The 21,117-nt window shown below is 38.8% G+C and overlaps 1 protein-coding gene across 3 annotated transcripts in view; it reads right to left on the minus strand.

The window, feature by feature from the left end:
* CEP126 (centrosomal protein 126) overlaps positions 1-21,117 on the minus strand; it is an 89,871-nt gene that overhangs the window by 27,309 nt on the left and 41,445 nt on the right. The window contains exon 1 of one of the 3 annotated variants that reach the window (XM_045817774.1): positions 487-543. The exons of the other annotated variants lie outside the window; for them this stretch is intronic. The gene's annotated coding sequence lies outside the window, so the exon portion shown is untranslated. Of the gene's footprint in view, positions 1-486; positions 544-21,117 lie in introns of those variants that run through there. 3 annotated transcript variants of the gene reach the window in all.

The raw sequence follows: 21,117 nt of genomic DNA on the forward strand, positions 1-21,117 counted from the left end.
CTGGGGCCATTTGTGTGAATCTCAAGGGCACTAATTTCTAATTCATTTGAATTCAGTTACTGAAGTCAATGAAAATAGAAATGTTTTGGAAGGTGAGGTATGCGACATATACCTATCTCCAATACCCATATATATCTTTATTTGGACAAAATGAAATAGTCTGGGTCAATGAGTACTAGATTCCTGACTATCTTTTTGTGACCACAGGGAAATCAGGGTGAGCAAGAAGTTATTTAACACAAATTTCTAAACATTGAATGTATGTTTCTGTCTCTTCATTTTAGGCCTTTCTACTCTTATATATTCCTTCCTTAAGTCACTCTTCCCAAACAAAATATTGCTAAATCTACAAAATATGTAATAAACTTAATTTATTTACCTTTCAAATCGCCATCTCTCAATTTTTCTTCTTTATTTCTTTCTTTGCCCTTCCCAAACAAAATATTGCTAAATCTATGAAATATCTAATAAACTCAATTTATTTACCTTTACAGTTGTCGTCTCTCAACTTTTTCTTCTCTATTTCTTTCTTCGCTACTCCACTTGCTTCTCTTCTCTTCTCTACTTTCTTCCCCCAGGGAGGAGGATTAAAGGGATGGATAGGAATAAAAGGAGATGGGGAGGTAGAAAGAGAGGGAGAGTGAAGCATGGGGGGAAAGGAAGAAGAAATCATAAAGGAAGAAGATACAGGAGAAATTGGAGAGGGAAAATCTAAATAAGTGGGAAGTAAACACGGAGAGGGAGTTGAATGCAAAGGTGAGGAAAAAAGAGGGTTAGATGAGAGAGGTAAGGATGGACAGGAAGAGGAAGAAGGTGAAGGAGAAGCAAGAATGGGTGAAGAAGAACTCTGTACAGAGGGTGAAGAAGAGGATGTAGAAGAAGATGAAGACAAAGAAGAGGATGGAGAATGACAGGGAGGTGGGTGGGAGGGAATCAAGGCAGGTGGATGGTCTGCAAAGGCCTGGGGAAGATTTGATAATGTGGTCTCTGGAAGAGATTGCTGGACTGACTGAAAAGGTTCTAAGCTAGCAGGATGTTCAGACAATGAAGTGCTATAAGAACGAGTGGGGACCAGTTGATGAGAGGGATGACTGAATAAACCAGAAGGCTTCAAAACTGGGAGAGCTTCCAAAGGGGTTGGGGAAACAACCAGGTGAGCTGGAAGGGAACGGTGAACAAGGGAAGGCATTAGAGTGGCTGGGGTACAATGTTTGTGCCTGAAAGTTTTGTAAAATAACTTGCTCTGGGAGTCAGAATCAGGAATGGTTGGGGAATTTCGGGGTGGCTGTGGTAAATGGTCAGGTGGACCAGAAGGAACTGGGGCTGGTAGAAAAGGGAAACTGCTAGAAAAGCTGGGAGTAACTGGGGCTGGAGGGCGAGGAAGATATTTAATTGGGTAGGATAATAAGGGGGCTGGTAAAAAGGTCTTCCGAAAAGTAGAGGGGACAGATGGACGGATAGGCAGGATATAGGGTTGGCGGGTGGGAGAAACAGTTGGATAGCTTGGAAGAATTTGGGAATGGTGGGATAGCAATGGGGCCCGTGAAGGAGACGGCTGATCAGGTAAGTAGGGATAAGGTGTAGAGACAGCTGGACAGGCAGGAATGGATCTGCACAGGTGGAAAAGCATTTGGACAGGCAGGTAGAGAGAGAGCCTTATTAAGATGTTTTTTTTTGTACATTAGGCTGCCTCTAGGCTTTTGATTAATATTATTTTTTGTCCTTAGGGTCCATGCATGATCTTTGTTCAATCAGTGTGCTCTCATACAGGCTAAGAAATGTACATAGTTTATTCAGGTTCCCCTTTTCTCATCCTTGCTTATAACATTTTCACCTTTTGAAAGTCTGATAGACACATGGATAATGAATGTTGGTTTTATAATCTGGTTTTATAATTGGTTATAATAATCTGGTTTAATGCAAACCAGATTATCTAGTACAAAGGGAAAATAGAGGTCCAGTAGACCACTTTTCTGGTCTAGCCAGATTTCTCAGTGTAGCCTGTGTTTTAGAATTTATGGTCTTACCACAAATACATGGATATTGGAGATAGATATTGAATAACACCATTTATAGTATAAAAATTTAACATGAGACTAAATATAGCTTCTTTTACTCTACATCAATCTACTAGAAGGGTTAAGTATATTATCATTGTGATAAAGATTTGCATGTGGTGGAAAGCTGATTACTTATATGTTTAATGTAAGTCCCTTATTATCCTTCTTGTATCTCATTATTTCCTGAGGCAACTTTGATTTTCATATGAACACATTATCTGTTTTTTCTTGAGGCTTAGGTTTTGAATGCCTTTCATTTTTTTTCATATAATTTTTCCTTTAGATTTCCAATTACTAACATCTTAAATTATTTTTATCTAATATTTTCCATATTAGAACAATTGTTTATAAATACTGATCTATTCCCATTTCTTTGGAGCTCCCTGTTTCTTGGCATTACAGCTATTGCTACATAATGACATTCTGGTCAACAGCAGACCATATATATGACTATAGTCCTATAAGATTATTATGGAAATAAAAAATCTATCATTTAGTGATGTCATAGCCATTGTATCATCTTAGCCCAACACATTCCTCATGTGTTTTTGTGATGCTGGTGTAAACAAACTTACTGTACTGCCAGTCATATAAAAGTATAGTACATATAATTACATATAATACATGATCCTTGATAATGTTAATAAATGACTGTTACTTGTTTATGCATTTACTATACTATGTTCTTAATTGTTCTTTTATTTATATTTAAAATATATTTTATTGATTATGCTATTACAGTTGTCCCCATTGTTCTCCTTTTGCCTCTCCCAACTCAGTATCCCCCACTCCCTCCAGCAATTGCCCCCTTAGTTCACGTCCATGGGTCATGTATACAAGTTCTTTGCCTACTCCATTTCTTAGGTATTCTTAACATCTTCCTGCCTATTTGTAGTTCATAATCTCTGCATATTTCCCCCTATTCTCTCCTCCCCCCTCCCAGCTGATAAACCTCCAAATGATCTCCATATCTATGATTCTGTTTTTGTTCTGCTTGCCTACTTTGTTTTTTTTTTATTCAGTTGCTGATAGTTGTGAATTTGTTGTCATTTTACCATTTACAGTTTTGATCTTCTTCCTTTTCTTAAACAAATCCCTTTAAATTTCATATAATAAGGGCTTGGTAATGATGAACTCCTTTGACTTGACCTTATCTGAGAAGCACTTTATCTGTCCTTCCATTCCAAATGATAGCTTGGCTGGATAGAGTAATCCAGGTTGTAGGTCCTTGCTTTTCATCTTTGAATATTTCTTGTTAGCCCCTTCTTGCCTGCAAAGTTTCTTTTGAGAAATCAGCTGATAGTCTATGGAAACTCCTCTGTAGGTAACTCTCTGCTTTTCTGTTGCTACTTTTAAGATTTTTTACCTTTAACCTTTGGCATTTTAATTATGATGTGTCTTGGAGTGGTCTTCTTTGGGTCCAACTTGTTTGGGACTCTCTGTGCTTCCTGGACTTGTGTATCTATTTACTTCCCCAAATTAGGGAAGTATTCTTTCGTTATTTTTTTTCAAATAAGTTTTCAGTTTCTTGCTCTTTTTCCTCTCCTTCCAGCACCTTATGATTTGAATGTTGGTACATTTAATGTTGTCCCAAAAACTCCTTACCCTATCCTTGTTTTTCTGGACTTTTTTTCTTCTTGCTGTTCTGATTGATTTTTTTTTTCTTCCTTGTGCTCCAAATCGCTGATTTGATTCTTGGCTTCATCCACTCCACTGTTGATTCCTTGTAAATTTTTATTTCACTTGGTGTAACCTGTATATCTGCTTGGGTATTTTTTATGATGTTGAAGTACCCAATGAGTTTCTTAAGCATCCTAATAACCAATGTTTTGAACTCTGCATCTCATAGATTGCTTATCTCCATTTTGTTTAGTTCTTTTTCTGGAGTTTTGTTTTGTTCTTTCATTTGGGCCATATTTCTTTGTCTCCTCATTTTGGCAGCCTCCCTGTGTTTGTTTCTATGTATTAGGTAGAGCTGCTTTGACTCCCTATCTTAGTAGTGAGGCCTAATGTAGGAAAGTGTGCCTGTAAGTTGGGTGGGGTAGAGCCTTGGGTAATTGCTTGGGTGGGGCAACCTGTGTGAACCAGGTTGATGGAGTCTCAGACATGTGGCTCTGAGTAGGAGAAGGCTCCAAAAAGGACAACGGCCCCTGCCTGTCCTCTGGAGTTTTGTCCATGAGGAAGCTGTGCCTTTGCATTTGCCCTCATGCCAGACACTTCAGTTTCTCCCTGTATGCCAATGGTGCCCATCAGGCTGCTGCCCCAGTACTGAATCCCAGAGGGAGTGAGTCTGCATAAGTCCTAAGTCTACTGTATACCCTTTAAGAGGAGACAACTGAGAATCCTGCAGTTGTTTCTGCCACCCCAACCCCCACTGGTTTTTTCAGCCAGAAGTTATGGGGACATATCTTCCTGGCACTGGAACCGTGGGCTGGGTGGTCTGGTGTGGCGCTGAGATCCTTCACTCCTGATACAACTGTTCCAATTTTTATCTACCACATAACCACATGTGGGTATGGAACCACCTGTTCCGTGTCTCCATCCCTCCTACCAGTGTGAATGAATGTGATTTCTTTAATTCCTTGGTTGTTGGACTTCCATACAGGTCTATTTTCTGACAAGTCTGGATGATAGTTGTTTTATAGTTTAGTTATAATTTTTGCTGTGGTTGCTCAAGGATGCAAACTGTGTTTACCTATGCCTCCATCTTGACCAGAAGTCTGTGGAGGAGAGCTTAACTGTTATTTTAGAGTATGCTCTTTTTACTTACAAAAGATTTACTGTAAAACATGTGCCATGTTATACTGGCAGCAATTTCTTACATCTTGGTTTTTACTGTGTCTATTGATTGTATCACTTTCACTTGTGCTTAATTTAATTTCATGTTGTTCTGTATAGTAATCCTGTATAGGCTTGTAGCCTAAAAGTAATAGGCTATACCATATAGCCTAGGTGTGTGGTAGGCTATAGCATCTAGGTTTGTGTATGAACACCATGATGTTTATACAATGACAAAATTGCCTAACTGCACATTTCTTAGAATATATCCTGGTCGTTAACTGGTGCATGACTGAACTTTATTTCTCAATGCATTTTAGGTTTGTACTCCACAGAAAATATACTTTTAATGTAACAAGAGCTCATGAATATTTTCAGCTTAATTATATTTGTGATAAACAGTACATATAAATATTTCTATTAACCTTATACCTGATAGTTGATATTTCTTTTTTTAAAGAGATTTTTTTTTAAAGATTTTATTTATTTATTTATTTATTTATATATATATATAGAGAGAGAAACATCAATGTGCGGTTGCTGGGGGTTATGGCCTGCAACCCAGGAATGTACCCTGGCTGGGAATCGAATCTGGGACATTTTGGTTCCCAGCCTGCACTCAATCCACTGAGCTACGCCAGCCAGGGCTGATAGTTGATATTTCAATATCTCATATTTGTATAGCATTTTACAGCTTATGAGGTATTTTCACATATATTATTTAATATTGCTAATTATCTGTGAAGAAAAGTTGAACTTTTTAATAAGTAAACCATAGTGTTTTCTCTATAAATTGTATACATCTGGTGTTTTCAAATACATAACAGTTATTTGTGTACATATGTATGTACAGATGGAGATATCATGAAGTCATTGTCATAAGTTTATTACAATATAGTATATTACAATAATAGTATGAAAACTATACATTCTAACTTAGAATGAGGACAATTTGTCATAAAACTAAGATGGCCTAAGATGATATATGTTATTCAATGGTCCTAGCACAAATTGAGTGTAATGATAACTATATGTTCACTTGCAACAGGGAAATCAAAGTTGTTCTGATATTTTACCTCTTCTAAGATTTTAAGAAACTGTACATTGTGGCAAGATGGAAGATGGCGGCTTTGCTCTAGGCAGTGTGTTTCTCAGCTTCTGTGAAGAGGAGGGAAACTCGCGGATTGGTGGAGAAACAGAGCAAGTGGACCAAGTTACCGAATCACTTTTGAAAGCAGGACATCAAAAATTATTGCGATCATTGAGAAACCAGACAGTAAGGAGACTGCTTCAGGACAAAAGGGACCCAGGGATCAGCGCGGGGACTAGGGGTGTGCAGTCCCCAGGCCCGGTGCTCCCGGGTCTGCCTCAGGGCTCCCGGGAGAGGGGAGTCGCTGCTCCCTCCCCCGAATATGGGGGTTGAGCAACTCCTGGGGAGAACGTGTTGCTTGAAGGAACAGATTGGCCAGTTGGACTGGGAAAAAATCACACAGGGACTATGAACACCCACCCAGAGACCTGGGAGAAGTGAAGGCCTCCAGCAGACATGACCAGGGGTGGCCGGGAAATGTGCCCGCACCCATAGCCCGGTGGGAGTGCAGATTGGTGGAAAACCTAGAGCTGGAAAGGGCTCGGCTGGCGCCCCATTGGGAATCCTGACTCGAGCGCTGTGATCCGGAAGGGATGCGGTGCTTAGTGCGTTCCTACAGTACATAACTCAAAAATTTCCAGCCAGCCCGACCAGGGGCGGCGGGAAATGTACCAACATCCCTAGCCCGGTGGGAGTGCAGATTGGTGGAAAACCCAGAGCCGGGAAGGGCTCGGCTCGCACCCCATTGGGAATCCTGACTCACATGCTGTAAACCCAGAAGGGTCGTGGGGCTTAGGGCGATCCTAGAGCCCGAATCTGAAAAGTTTGGTGGAGGGGGGTGCCCCTTTACGATTCCCAGGGAGGGCACAGTGAATCCCAAAATGTCGCAGGTGCCTCCTGAGATCATAGAGCTGGAACCCTGCAGGGACCCCCGAGTCCAGAAGAACATAGCAGTGAGCTCTGGAGAGTGAGTGTGCTTGGGAGCGCCCAGGGTACCTGAGAGTCTTGCTGAGTTCTGGCTGGGAAGAGAGAGAAGCATTTCAAAGGTCCCTCAGCCAGCTGAAGCCAACAAGATCAGAAAAACTGGTCTGGCCAGTTAGAAACCAACAAGAGGTTTTTTTTTAAATTTTGGTTTGGTTTTGTTTTGTTTTTGTGGCTGTTGTTGGTTGATTGATTTTATCTTGTGTTTTAAGTGACATTTTATTTTTCAATTCTTATTATTTTTATATCTCACAATCCCGTATATTTCTCTTCCATTCATCCTAATATTATTCTTTCCACTCCAAATTTATCTCTCCTGCACCACATCTTCTGCTTTTCTTTCCTTTTTTTTAATCTTGCAAGTTACTGTAAATTTGTATTATCTTTTTCTCACTTTTCCGACATTTTTTATTTTAATAATATTTTGGTATTCTTTTTCTTTCTGTATAATCTGCTTTGCTTGGCTAGTTATACTGTCATTTGATAGGTTCCCCTTGGTATCTCAGTCACAGTGTGTTGATAATTTACTATCCGTCATCTGTGTTCCATTAATACACCTCTCAAGGTTCTATACTCTTTATTCTTGTTATCTAGATCTCATCGATTCTGCCACAAGACTGTCACTTTACTATTACTGTTAATAAGACCTAGTCCATACAGGTGTAAATACTACTCAATACCCCTACCTGATAGCTCACTTTGCAATTTCCTGAACTATACTACTGTGGGGGTTGCCTCTATTCTTTTACACACTACTCCTATATACTAATCTTTAATCCAACCCTACCTTAGAATCGGACCTCCCACAGCCTTACAGCTTTCTAGATCCAACTAACAATCCTCTCATCCCCAATAAGAGTCTTACCCTCTTTCCATCATTTCTAAAATGTGGATAGTAGGGTGGAGGATCATGGTTAACACTATAAGGAGCCAAAGGATAACCCATCTCTTCTCTACTGGCTGCTAATATAAATATCACAGTACACTGTCTTGCTGTCTTAAACCATTTCGCCTTACTCCTCCAAAAGATCACAAAAAAAGAGTAGGGGGAAGCTGTGAACACCAGGATACACGAAGGAGATTGCACCACTGAATCTCACAAGTATTCTACCACAGACGTTCACACCATAATTACAGGGAACCAGATCAACTTAAGAAACAAGAAGAAACAAGAAGAAACCCACGAACAATGAGAAAACAAAGAAACAACCCCCAATTGAAGGGAAACGAGAAAGCCTCAGGAAAAATGCTAAATGAAATAGAGGCAACTGAACTATCAGATAATGAGTTCAAAATAATGATTATCATGAAGTTCAATGAACTCACAATGAGCTATCAGAAATTAGAGGGAAACTACATCAATCTCACTGCAAACTATATCAACATGAAAAAGGAAATAGAAACTCTCAACAAAGGTCAAGAGGAAATGAAGAATACAATTTCTGAACTGAGGAACACAGTAGAAGGGATGAAAAGCAGGATTGATAAAGCAGAAGATCGGATAAGCGAGCTGGAGGACAAAGTAGAAAACAACATCCAGAAAGAGCAAGAAAAGGAAAAGAGGCTCAGAAAGAATGAGGAGGGATTAAGAGAAATGCAAGACAATATGAAACGTAATAATATCCATATAATAGGGATACTAGAAGGAGAAGAAGAAGAGCAAGGGATCAAAAACCTAGTTGAAAAAGTAATGAAGGAGAACTTCCCTAATTTGATGAGAGAAAAAGTCACACAAATCCAGGGAACACAGAGAGTCCCAATCAAGAGGAACACCAAGAGGCCCACGTCAAGACACATCATAATTAAAATGGCAAAATTTCAAGACAAAGAGAGAATCTTAAAGGCAGCAAGGGAGAAACAGGAAGTAACATACAAGGGAGCCCAAATAAGGCTAACAGCTGACTTCTCAATGGAAACACTTCAAGCCAGAAGAGAATGGCAAGAAATACTCCAAGTAATGAGAACCAGAGGTCTGCAACCAAGGCTAGTATATCCAGCAAGGCTCTCAATCAAGATAGAAGGCCAAATAAGAAGCTTCCCAGACAAAAGAAGTTTAAAAGAATACACCTCCACCTAAGCAGCTCTGCAAGACTGCTTTAAAGAAGGGAAGAAAAAGAGAGAGAGAGAGAGAGGAACACACATACATAAAAGACAACGAATAAGTACCTATCAATAATAACCTTAAACATAAATGGGTTAAGTGCTCCAACCAAAAGACACAGAATAGCTGAATGGATAAGAAAAAATGACCCACATATCTGCTGTATACAAGAGACCCACCTCAGGATAAAAGTCCTGCACAGGCTGAAAGTGAAGGGCTGGAAACAAATCTTCCAAGCAAATGGATAGGAAAAAAAAGCCGGGGTAGCAATACTCATATCAGACAAAATAGAATTCCAAAAAAGGTCCATAAAGAGAGACCCAGAAGGTCACTTCATAATACTCAAGGGAAGAATCCACCAAGAAGACATAAATATTATAAATATATATGTACCCAACATAGGAGCACCCAAATACATAAAGAAAATCTTAGAGGACTTCAAGAAAGATATGGACAGCAACAAAATTATAGTGGAAGATTTTAACACCCACTATCAAAAATGGACAGATCTTCCAAACAAAATATAAACAAAGATATTGTGGCAATGAACAATACCCCAGGTATTGATGAAATGGACTTTACTGATATATACAGAGCCCTCCATCCAAAAGAAGCTAAATATACATTCTTTTCAAATGTACACGAAACATTTTCAAAGATAGACCACATGACAGGACACAAAACAAGCCTCAACAATTTCAAGAAAATTGAAATCATACCAAGCATTTTTTTCGGATCACAAGGGACTGAAGCTAGAAACCAACCCCAAGGGAAAAAAACCCAAAACACTCAAAATCATGGAGATTAAATAGCATGCTATTAAACAATGAATGGGTCAAGAATGATATTAGGGAAGAAATCAAAAGGTGTCTGGAAACAAATGAAAATGAACTCACAACAACCCAAAACTTACGGGACACAGCCAAGGCAGTCCTGAGAGGGAAGTTCATAGTAATACAGGCCCACCTAAAAAAGTTAGAAACATTTCAAACAAACAACCTAACCCTACATCTACAAGAACTCAAGGAACAACAACAAAGACAGCCCAGAGCGAGCAGAAGGAAGGAAATAACCAAGATCAGAGCAGAATTAAATGACATAGAGACTAAAAGCACAATTCTAAGGATCAATGAATCCAAGAGCTGATTCTTTGAAAAGAGAAACAAAATCGAGAAGCCTTTAAGCAGATTCATCAAGAAAAAAAGAGAGAAGAGCCAAATAAACACAATCAGAAATGAAAGAGGAGCGATTACAATGGATACCATAGAAATACAATGGATTGTAAGAAATTACTACAAAGAACTGTATGCCAAGAAATTTGAAAACGTAGGTGAAATGGACAAATTTCTAGAAAAATATAATCTCCCAAAACTCAATGAAAAAGAAGCAGAAAGCCTGAACAAACCAATAACAGCAAAATAAATTGAAGCAGTAATCAAAAAACTCCCAACACACAAAAGCCCTGGACCAGATGGTTTCACAGGAGAATTCTACAAAACATTTAAGGAAGAGCTAACCCCTATCCTTCACAGACTATTCCAAGAAATCCAAAAAGATGGGAGTCTCCCAAACCCTTTTTATGAAACCAACATCATCCTAATTCCAAAACCAGATAAAGACACAACAAAGAAAGAAAACTTCAGGCCAGTATCACTGATGAACATTGACGCTAAAATCCTCAAGAACATACTGGCAAACTGCATCCAGCAATACATTAAAAAGATCATACACCATGACCAAGTGGGATTCATTCCAGGGAGGCAAGGATGGTTCAATATTCGCAAGTCAGTAAATGTAATACATCACATAAACAAAAGCAAAGACAAAAACCACATGATCATATCAATAGATGCAGAAAAAGCATTTGAGAAGGTACAGCACCCATTCATGATAAAAACACTTGGCAAAGTGGGAATAGAGGGAGCATTCCTCAACATAATAAAGGCCATATATGAGAGAGCTACAGCCAACATCATACTCAATGGGCAAAAATTAAAATCTTTTCCACTAAGATCAGGAACAAAACAAGGCTGTCCACTTTCACCACTTCTATTCAATATAGTACTGGAAGTTTTAGCCACAGCAATCAGAGAAGAAAAAGAAATAAAAGGCATCCAAATTGGAAAGGAGGAAACAAAACTGTCACTGTTTGCAGATGACATGATAGTATACATAGAAAATCCTATGGACTCCACCAAAAAACTGCTTGACCTAATAAATGAATTTGGCAAAACAATGGGATACAAAGTCAATATCCAGAAATCAAAGGAATTTCTGTACACCAACAATGAAACAGCAGAAGCAGAGATCAAGGAAAAAAATCCCATTTGAAATAGCAAAAAGAAAAATAAAATATCTAGGAATAAACCTAACCAAAGAGGTAAAAGACCTGTATTCAGAAAACTACATAACACTCAGGAAAGAAATCAAGGAAGACACAAACAAATGGAAACATATACCATGTTCATGGATTGGAAGAATTAATATCATCAAAATGTCCATACTACCCAAAGCAATTTACACATTCAATGCAATTCCTATTAAATTACCAATGGCATATTTCACAGACATAGAACAAACTTCAAAAATTTATATGGAATTATAAACGACCCCAAATAGCCACTGCAATTTTGAGAAAGAAGAGTAAAGTAGGAGGGATCACACAATACCTGACACTAAACTATACTACAAGGCCACTGTAATCAAAACAGCCTGGTACTGGCATAAAAACAGGCACATGGACCAATGGAACAGAACAGAGAGCCCAGAAATAAACCCAAGTCTCTATGGTCAATTAATATTTGACAAAGGAGGCAGCAACATAAAATGGAGTAAAAATAGCCTCTTCAACAAATGGTGTTGGGAGAACTGGACAGCCACGTGCAAAAAAAATGAAACTTGAACACCAACTTACACCATATACAAAAATAAATTCAAGGTGGATAAAAGACTTAAATATAAAACGTGACACCATTAAAGTCCTAGAGGAGAACGTAGGTAGGAAAATCTCAGATATTTCACGAAGAAACTTTTTTACTGACTTGTCCCCTAGACAAGAGACATAAAGGAAAGAATAAACAAATGGGACCTCATCAAAATTAAAAGCTTCTGCACAGCTAAAGAAAACAGTATCAAAATTAAAAGAGAACCAACTGTATGTGAAAACATATTTGCCAATGATACCTCAGACAAGGGTTTAATCTCCAAAATATATAAAGAACTCACACGACTGCAGTCTAAGAAGACAAGGAATCCAATTAAAAAGTGGGCAAATAACTTGAACAGACACTTCTCCAAGGAGGACATACAGAAAATCCAAAGACACATGAAACAATGTTCAATATCGCTAGCTATCAGAGAGATGCAAATTAAAACCACAATGAGATACCACTTCACACCAGACAGAATGGCCATCATAAACAAAGCAACAAACAACAGTTGGAGAGGTTGTGGAGAAAAGGGATCCCTAGTGCACTGCTGGTGGGACTGCAGACTGGTACAACCATTATGGAAAGCAGTATGGAACTTTCCTCAGAAAAGCAAAAATGGATCTGCCTTTTGACCCTGCGATTCCACTGCTGGGACTCTATCCTTCGAATACTAAAACACCAATCCAAAAGAACTTATGCATCCCAATGTTCATAGCAGCACAATTTATAATAGCTAGATGCTGGAAGCAACCTAGATGCCCATCAGTAAATGAATGGATCAAAAAACTATGGTACATTTACATAATGGAATTCTGTGCAGCAGAAAGAAAGAAGGAGCTCCTACCCTTTGCAACAGCTTGGATGGAGCTGGAAAACATTATGCTAAGCGAAACAAGCCAGGCAGTGAAAGACAAATACCATATGATCTCACCTTTAACAGGAACCTAAACAACAAAACAAAGAAACAAGCAAAATATAACCAAAGACACTGAAATAGAGGACAGGCTGACAGTGCCCACAGGGGAGAGTAGAGGGAATTTCAGGGGACATTGGGAAGGGTTCATGGGAACAAACTTAAAGGACACATGGTCAAACACTAAGGGGAGGGTGGTAATGCGAGGGAAATGAGGAGGGATGGGAGTGGGGGCTGGATTGGGAGTAAAAAGGAGAAAACTGTATTTGAACAATGATTAAAATAAAATTTTAAAAAAGAAACTGTACATTGTTAAGCAATAAAGTCCATCTTTTAATTCATAGTACAAAGGGTTTTTTAATTAAAAATATCTGATAACATAAAGGATAACAATTGATACACAGAAAAAGAAACCTGAGAGTTAAAAACTGTATACAATAATGCACATTACTGTTACACTAAATGGTTTGGAATTTTCATCACTCTAAATTCTCCTTGGACTTTAAAACCCTCTTTAATTGTCTGCCATCTTCCCTTTTCAGATAAGCTTTTCCATGAGAGATGTAGAAGTATATTGTCTGCAATGCCTTAATATTTATGTGTTCCATAACATATTGCTATCTAGCTTCTACCTCTACCACTTCACTGTACTGATTTTGCTAATGATTAACTAATTAACTTAATAATTGTAAAAATAGACACTTTTGACTGCTATCTTTCCTGAGGTTTCCATTCATGCTTTCCTGATTATTTTCCTGCTTCTCCCGTTGTTGCTTCTCAGGGTCTTTCTTTGCTTGTCTCTTATATGTTAGAATTTTTGAGAGATATGTGGGCCTCTTCTTTGCTTATATATTCCTATATACTTTCTATGTAATCTTATTTATATTGCCTGTGTGATCTTAAATATATCTCTATGTGAGTGAAGAGTTAACAAAATCTGTTCTTCTCTGTGGACCAATGTGGCTTTGGGTTAAACCTGTTCCCCTGGATTATTAGTAGGATTTAAACTATATTATAAGGCATGTTGATTATGTTAAAAATGACTCTTCATTGGTAAACTGCATCTGGACTGAGAGGACTGTTAATAAACCATAGGTACCTGGTACCTGGAAGCTGGAAGCTATACCTGGAAGCTATAGCTGGGTTTCTCTGAGAGTGGTAGTTTTATAACTGGCTGGCCATGTCTCTCGCAATGGACCTGGAAGCTATTTATATGGAGCCATTATAAGAAATATTGGTCTAGTTTGAAACATGGGATTTCTAACCCAGAGTGTCTATATGCCCACCCACTGTGACATTTTTTCCTCACAGCTGAGCTGCCTTTTGTGAGAAGGGCATAGTAAAGACTAGCCCTTTGAGACTTCTAGTCAAGGTGGCAGTATAGGTAAATGTGGTATTCACCTTCTCCCACAACTACAGAACAACCATCATTCAGAAATACCTGAAATCTAGCTGAAGGAAGTCCTGTGACTAGGGATTTAAAGAAGAAGCCACATCAGATTAGTAGGAGGAGTGGAGACACAGACTGAACTAATTGCATACCCATGTGTGGCAAATAAAAATTGGGTGGGATATCTTGGTTGCAGAAATCCCCCCTGAGGAGTGAGGGGGTCCCAGCCCCAAAACAGGCTGCCCACCTCAGGATTCCAGTGCCAGGAAGAGAAGTCTTCGTAACTTCTGGCTATAAAAACCAATGGGTATTGAGGCTGAGGGAAACAAAGGACAGTTGTAGTCCTAGCAGTTCCTCTTAAAGGGCCCATGTGTGAACTCACTTGGACTCACTTCCTTTGAGCTCCAGCACTGGGGCAATAGCTTGAAAGTCACCAGAGACATATTGTCTGCCATCAGGATGAGAGCTGGGCTGGTAGAAGCCATTGTTTCTTTGCTGAGCCCCCTGCCCCCTTGGCAGAGTTGGCAGGCAGGTGCCATATTGGAGATTCCATTGACCTGATACACACTGTTTGCCCTGCCCCAGTGATTCCAAGGCCCTGCCCAACCAACTTTTGGTCCCATCCAAACTGTTTCTTTTTTTTTCTTAAGAAGATTTTGTTTATTTATTGTTTGGAGAGAGAGGAAAGGAGAGGGAAAGAGAGGGAGAGATACATTGATGTGTGAACGAAATATCAATTGCTTGACTCTTGCATGCCCCCTACTGGGGGATCTGGCCTGTAACCCAGGATGTGCCCAGACTGGGAATTGAACTGGTAACCTTTCAGTTTCCAGGATGATGTACAACCCACTGAGCCACAGCAGTGAGGATCAAGCTCTTTCTAGTGGCTTTCCCATACAACTGTAATGGTCTGTCTTGACTTATATTTCAGATTTCCCTAAAATCTCTCAAACGAGCAACATATGGTTTTATTGTGCATAGTACTTCTCCTTAAGTGGCCCCAGGACTGGCACTAGCAGCAGCTGGCCTTGGTTTGCAGCTTGGCCTTGCCTGGGCATCTTCAAACCCAGCACAAGTAGCAGCCATTTGCAACTTGCTTTGTAGCTCAAGCCTGGTGGCCCTCGGCAGAACGAAGGTGGCAGCTGAGCTTGGCCTACACTTCCTAGGAGGCCCCAGACCCAGCACAACTAGTGCACAGTTTCAGATCATGTTGAAGCAGGTCTTCCACCACCAAACGACCTCCAGAAGCAACACACTCAAGGGGCAAACTGATGGGGAACCATAGTCCTGCTGCAGTTAGTCCTGCTCTGTGGGGTGGGTCCCAGCAGAACTGATTCTCAGTGGTGGTCAGATGTCAGTGGTCACAGCCAGTCCTTGCAGCTGATTGTTCTTGGGGTAAATTCCTTCCATTGACATGCTAACAGCAATCAAAACTCAGTTACAAAAGGAGGTTGTACACAGCCCACATGGGGAGTGCCAGCTTGGGTGATCGGTGAGGCTGTGCTCCTGGACCCTACAGAACACCCGCTACATTAGGCCACTCTACCAAGCCTGGCAGTTCTACCTAATACACAGAAACAAACACAGAGAGACTGCAAAAATGAGGAGACAAAGAAACATGTCCCATATTGAAAAATCCAGAAAAACAACTAAACTAAATGGAGACAAGCAATCTACTAGATGTAGAATTCAAAACACTGAACTCTGTGATAAGAATGCTCAATTAACTTAGTGGAAGAGTAGGTGAACTTAATGAAAATCTCAACATAGAGGAAAGATAAAAACAGAGACAGTAGCACATAAAAAGGAACCAGTCAGAAATGAAGAATACATTATAGGAAATCAACAGTGGAGTAGACAAGCACAGAGGATCAAATCAGAGATCTTTGGAAAATAAGGAAGCAGAAAAATCCCAATCGGAGGATAACAACCAATCTAAAATCAGTAAGAACCAGAAATACCAGAAAATCAAACTGCATGGAACTTTGACAACCAAGGAATTAAAGAAACAGACAACCAGACCAGTAAGACGGGCAGATGGAAAGACCCTGTGGCAAGGTGGCGGACCACGAACATGGGGCAAACTGAATCAGAAACTGAGACTCAGAGCTCACTGTGGACTATGGTGGAGGTTGCCACGGTGGGAGAAACTCCCAGTCTCGCACGAGAGTTCAAGTTTGTCAGAAAGTGGGGCCAGAGCCACGCAGGCGAGCTGCATTGTTCTCTCTCTGGCCCCTCCCCCACAGGCAGCACCACAGCACAGCAAGGAGGGTTGCCCTGCCTGGGTGAATACCTAAGGTCCTGCACAGGTGCGCTGAAACAAAGAAATAGTGTCAAAATGAAAGAACAGAGCAAAACTCCAGAAAGAGCTAAGCAGTGAGGAGACAGCCAACCAATCTGTTGGAGAGTTTAAAGCCCTGGTAATCAAAATGCTCACAAAACTGATTGAACTTGGTCAAAAAACGAAAGAACAAATGAAAGATACCCAAAGTGAAATAAAATATTCAGGGAACCAACAGTGACAGGAAGGAAACCAGGACTCAAATCAATGATTTGGAACAAAAGGAAGAAATAAACATCCAAGTAGAACAGAATGAAGAAACAAGAATTCAAAAAAATGAGAAGGTTAAGAACCTCTGGGACAACTTTAAATGTCCCAATATCCAAATTACAGGGGTGCCAGAAGGAGAAGAACAAGAGCAAGAAATTAAAAATTTATTTGAACAAATGAGGGAAAACTTCACTGATCTGGTGAAGGAAACAGACTTCCAGGAAGTCCAGGAAGCCTAGAGAGTCCCAAAGAAGTTGGACCCAAAGAGGAATACACCAAGGCACATCATCATTAAGCTACCCAAGATTAAAGATAAGGAGATAATCTTAAAAGCAGCAAGAGGAAAGGAGACAGTTACCAACAAAGGAGTTCCCATTAGACTATCAGCTGATTTCTCAAAAGAAACTTTGCAGGCAAGAAGGGGTTGGAAAGAAGTACTCCAAGTCATGAAAGGCAAGGACCTACATCCAAGATTACTTTACCCAGGAAAGCTTTCTTTGAGAATGGAAGGGCAGAAAAAGTGCTTCCCAGATAAGGTCAAGTTAAAGGAGTTCATCGTCATCAAGCCCTTATTATATGAAATGTTAAAAGAACTTATCTAAGAAATTGAAGAAAATCAAAAACTATGAACAGTAAAATGACAACAAACTCACAACTATCAACAAATGAACCTAAACAAAAACTATGAAAACAAAAACTAAGCAAACAACTAGAACAGGAACAAAACCAGAGAAACGGACATCACATGGAGGGTTTTCAGTGGGGAGGGGGAGGGGAGGAATGGGGGGAAAGATACAGGGAAGAAGAAGCATAATTGGTAGGCATAAAATAGATGGGGAGAAGTCAAAATGGTGTAGGAAACACAGAATTCAAAGAACTTATATGTACACACCATGGGCATAAACTAAGGCGGGGGGAATGCTGGAGGGTTGGAGGGTGCAGGGCGGAGGGGGGATAAAGGGGGAAAATTGGGAAAACTACAATAGCATAATCAATAAAATGTACTTTAAAAAATATAAAATCCATTCCTCAAAAAAAGAGAAAAGAATATGAGGCAAGGAAATCAATAATTTATTTTATGCTGTTATGTCCTTTCATGCAGTATGATTATTTTTTTGTGTATGATGTATTTTAGAGTGATTTCCCAATAAACAGGTTTAAAATGAAAAAATATGAATAATAAATGGCAATAAATACATATCTATTAACAATCAAATCTAAAAAAACAAAATAAGTGAATAAGCAGGACAGAAACAGACTCATAGATACAGAGAACATTCTGACAATTGCCAGATGGGAGGGAGTTGGGGGGATAAGGGAAAAAAGTGACTAACAACTTGGTAGTTACAGAATAGTGATGGGGATGTAAAGTACAGCATAGGGAATACAGTCAGTAATATGTTAATCACTATATATGGAATCAGATGGGTGCAGGATTTATTGGGATAATCACTTAGAAATTATACAATGACTAATCACTGGGTGTATACCTGACACTAATATAATAATGTATATCAACTATAATTGAAAAATAAAAAAAATAATAATTTAAAGGGAAAACAACCCCTAACTCTTTAATGCTTTCTGGCCTGCCCTGAAGAGTCCTCTTATTAAAGAATATTGATTGTTGACATGAGGTATTTTCTGTCCTTTGTTTGAAGCCAAATGCTGCTTTTTGTAGTCATGGGAGTTTGTTTAGCTGAACCCAAGACTACCAATGGTGGGTACTGAACTATGATTTTGGTATCATCCATTAATTGGCAACCTTCACATCTATATTTGTGGCCCAGATTTCAAACCATGAGAAACTGACCATGGAATATCCTATGAGTGTCTCATACCCACAATTTACTTTGTTTTTTCCAGTTACTCCCTCCCTTAAACAGCTTCTTGTCTAATAGTCCTCATTTTGATAAATGGTTGCAGTATTCATTAATTAACCATACCTAATCTCCAGAGTCACCCTTGACTCTTCTCAATCACTTTCCAGTTTTTAAACAGTTAGCAAATCATGTTGATTGAACCTCCTAATAACTCTTAAGAAGTCATCATTTTTGTTAACTAGAGCGCTGCTTTATCTGATTTTTCCCAGTTTTAGTCTTACTGTACTCTTTCATGTTCTAGCAATATTTCTAAAATATGAATGTATTCTTGCTTCAAGTTTCTCAGTAGCTGTTTCAGGACAAACTTTGTAATAAGGCCCTTTATGATTTGACTCAAATCTTTTTCAACCAACTTACATTCTGAAAGTATATGCTATGCAAATTGAACTATTTTCAGCTACCTTAATACAACATGTCCTTTCACGCCTTCCTGCCTTTTCACATGCTACTTAATTCCTCTGTCTGGACTTTTCAGTGTTTGTCTCTGATGTATATCCTTCTCATCTATTAAGTTTCAGGTCAAGTTTATAATCTCCAGGAAGTGTTCACTTATGTCAGTAATCCTTCTCCGTTCAAAGTATTTATTAACTATCTCCAACATGCATAGATTGTGCTAAGCACTATGGGTGTAAGATTTAGCTACTGTTCTCTAAAATATTACAGTCTGGTTGGGGAGACATAAGTACATATAAAAATTAAACAACAACTATATAATCTTGACTTTCAAATCTATTTCTATAGCTTTGACCTCTCATTTAATCTCAGGTAAATTTGTTTTTATACATTTCTACTTAGATGTTTACCTCAATTCAGAAGGCTCAAATAAAACTTAGCAATATCTTGCCAAACCTGTTATTTTTCATTATATTCCTTTTTATTTTTAAAGTTACCAAATCCCGCCATCAAAATTTCAGATTCTTTTGATTTTTTTTGCTTTTTCCATTTTCCTTATTCCATCTTCCTTAATCCATCATACACCAAAGTTATAATCTATTCTTCCCTTCTATTTTTCTTTTCTACTTCATTATAATGATTTTAACATTATTCCTTATAAATTCATAGTTGGATCCTTCTGATTTTCCTGCCACTATTCTCTCTATACTCTAATTCTTGTACTTCTACTTGATCAACATTTTAAAACTCTTATTTATGTCACTTCTCTGCATTGTGAAAGTTATTTCATTCTTTCTCTTTCTCATCCTTTTCTCCTAAGTATTCAAAGTATTTTTATTCTTTATTAGATATCCTTTCTCCACTATACAAAATAGTGCTATTCTAGTTTAGGCAGTAATAACCTATCCCTTGTATTATCCCACTATTTTTCCTGATCGCCTTTCCTCCAATTCCTCTCCTCCTTTTCATTCTCTAACATTCATACCAGTTATCTTTCTAAAATAATAAAGATGATTATAATACTCTCTGCTTAAAAACTCCACGGATTCTCTACTAGTTATAAGATAAAGTTCAAGCTTTATAGCTAAACACATAGCATTTCAAGTCTAATCCCAATCTGCATTCAAGACCATTTTCTGTCCTACCAGCAACAAATCCTATAGTTCTGCCACACTGAACAAGTTCTATTTCCTTAGGGGTCAACACTGTAGGCCTAAACATGCCTAAACTCAACATATGCTTCTTTAGCAGACAATTCATAATCATCCTTTAAGTTTTCTTCCCAACTTTAAATTTTGTACTTCTTGATCATTATGCTAATATTTCTGAAATAATCCCCTTTATATCATATTACCTGTGTATTACAATGTAACTATCATTACACAGTATTATAATTTAACTGCAAAACTTTCTTGGAGAGATGACCATATTATTCACATTTCTATTCTGTCAGACTATTGTTCTATCACTTTTTTCATTTCGTAGCCAAGCTACACTTATTATCTTTACTTTTGTGCTCTATTTCTTTACAACTCACTGCAATTTCTTTTCTGCCCCCATCCTCCAATAACATTGCTTTGACAAAAGTTGCCAGTGTGACTTTTTTGTTGTGGAGTATAGTGACACATTGCTTCTATGCTTGATTTCCTCTCTTTGCCCCTCCAGGTTCGCTTCTCCACTTGTCTATGCCAAGGAGAGACTAAACGATTATCCTTGGGTTTTTATTTTATGGCTGAGTTTGGCCAAAGGGAGGCATTAGCAAGAAATGGGAGGGTGACAGAGAAAAGAGGTTTTTGATAATTACTCCTCTGGCTTCCTCTCTGCTGGGCTTGGTTAGCAGTGGAAATGTTTCTCTACCTAGGACCACAGGTAGAGAAATCACTTGTCTGGCAGCCCTCTTCTATAGATACAACTCTCCTCAGTTCAGGTCTATGGTGGTAATATTGACTTTGTTGTCAGTTCTAGCAGTGTTTGACCATCCTTAGTTGGCTTCCCAGTTCCTTTATTAACCTCTTTTTAGTTACCGCTTTTAAATGGGCCATCTGTT

Source organism: Phyllostomus hastatus, unplaced genomic scaffold (genome assembly GCF_019186645.2).
Source record: "Phyllostomus hastatus isolate PE091 unplaced genomic scaffold, TTU_PhHast_1.1 phas_scaffold_317, whole genome shotgun sequence".
NCBI lineage: Eukaryota > Metazoa > Chordata > Mammalia > Chiroptera > Phyllostomidae > Phyllostomus > Phyllostomus hastatus.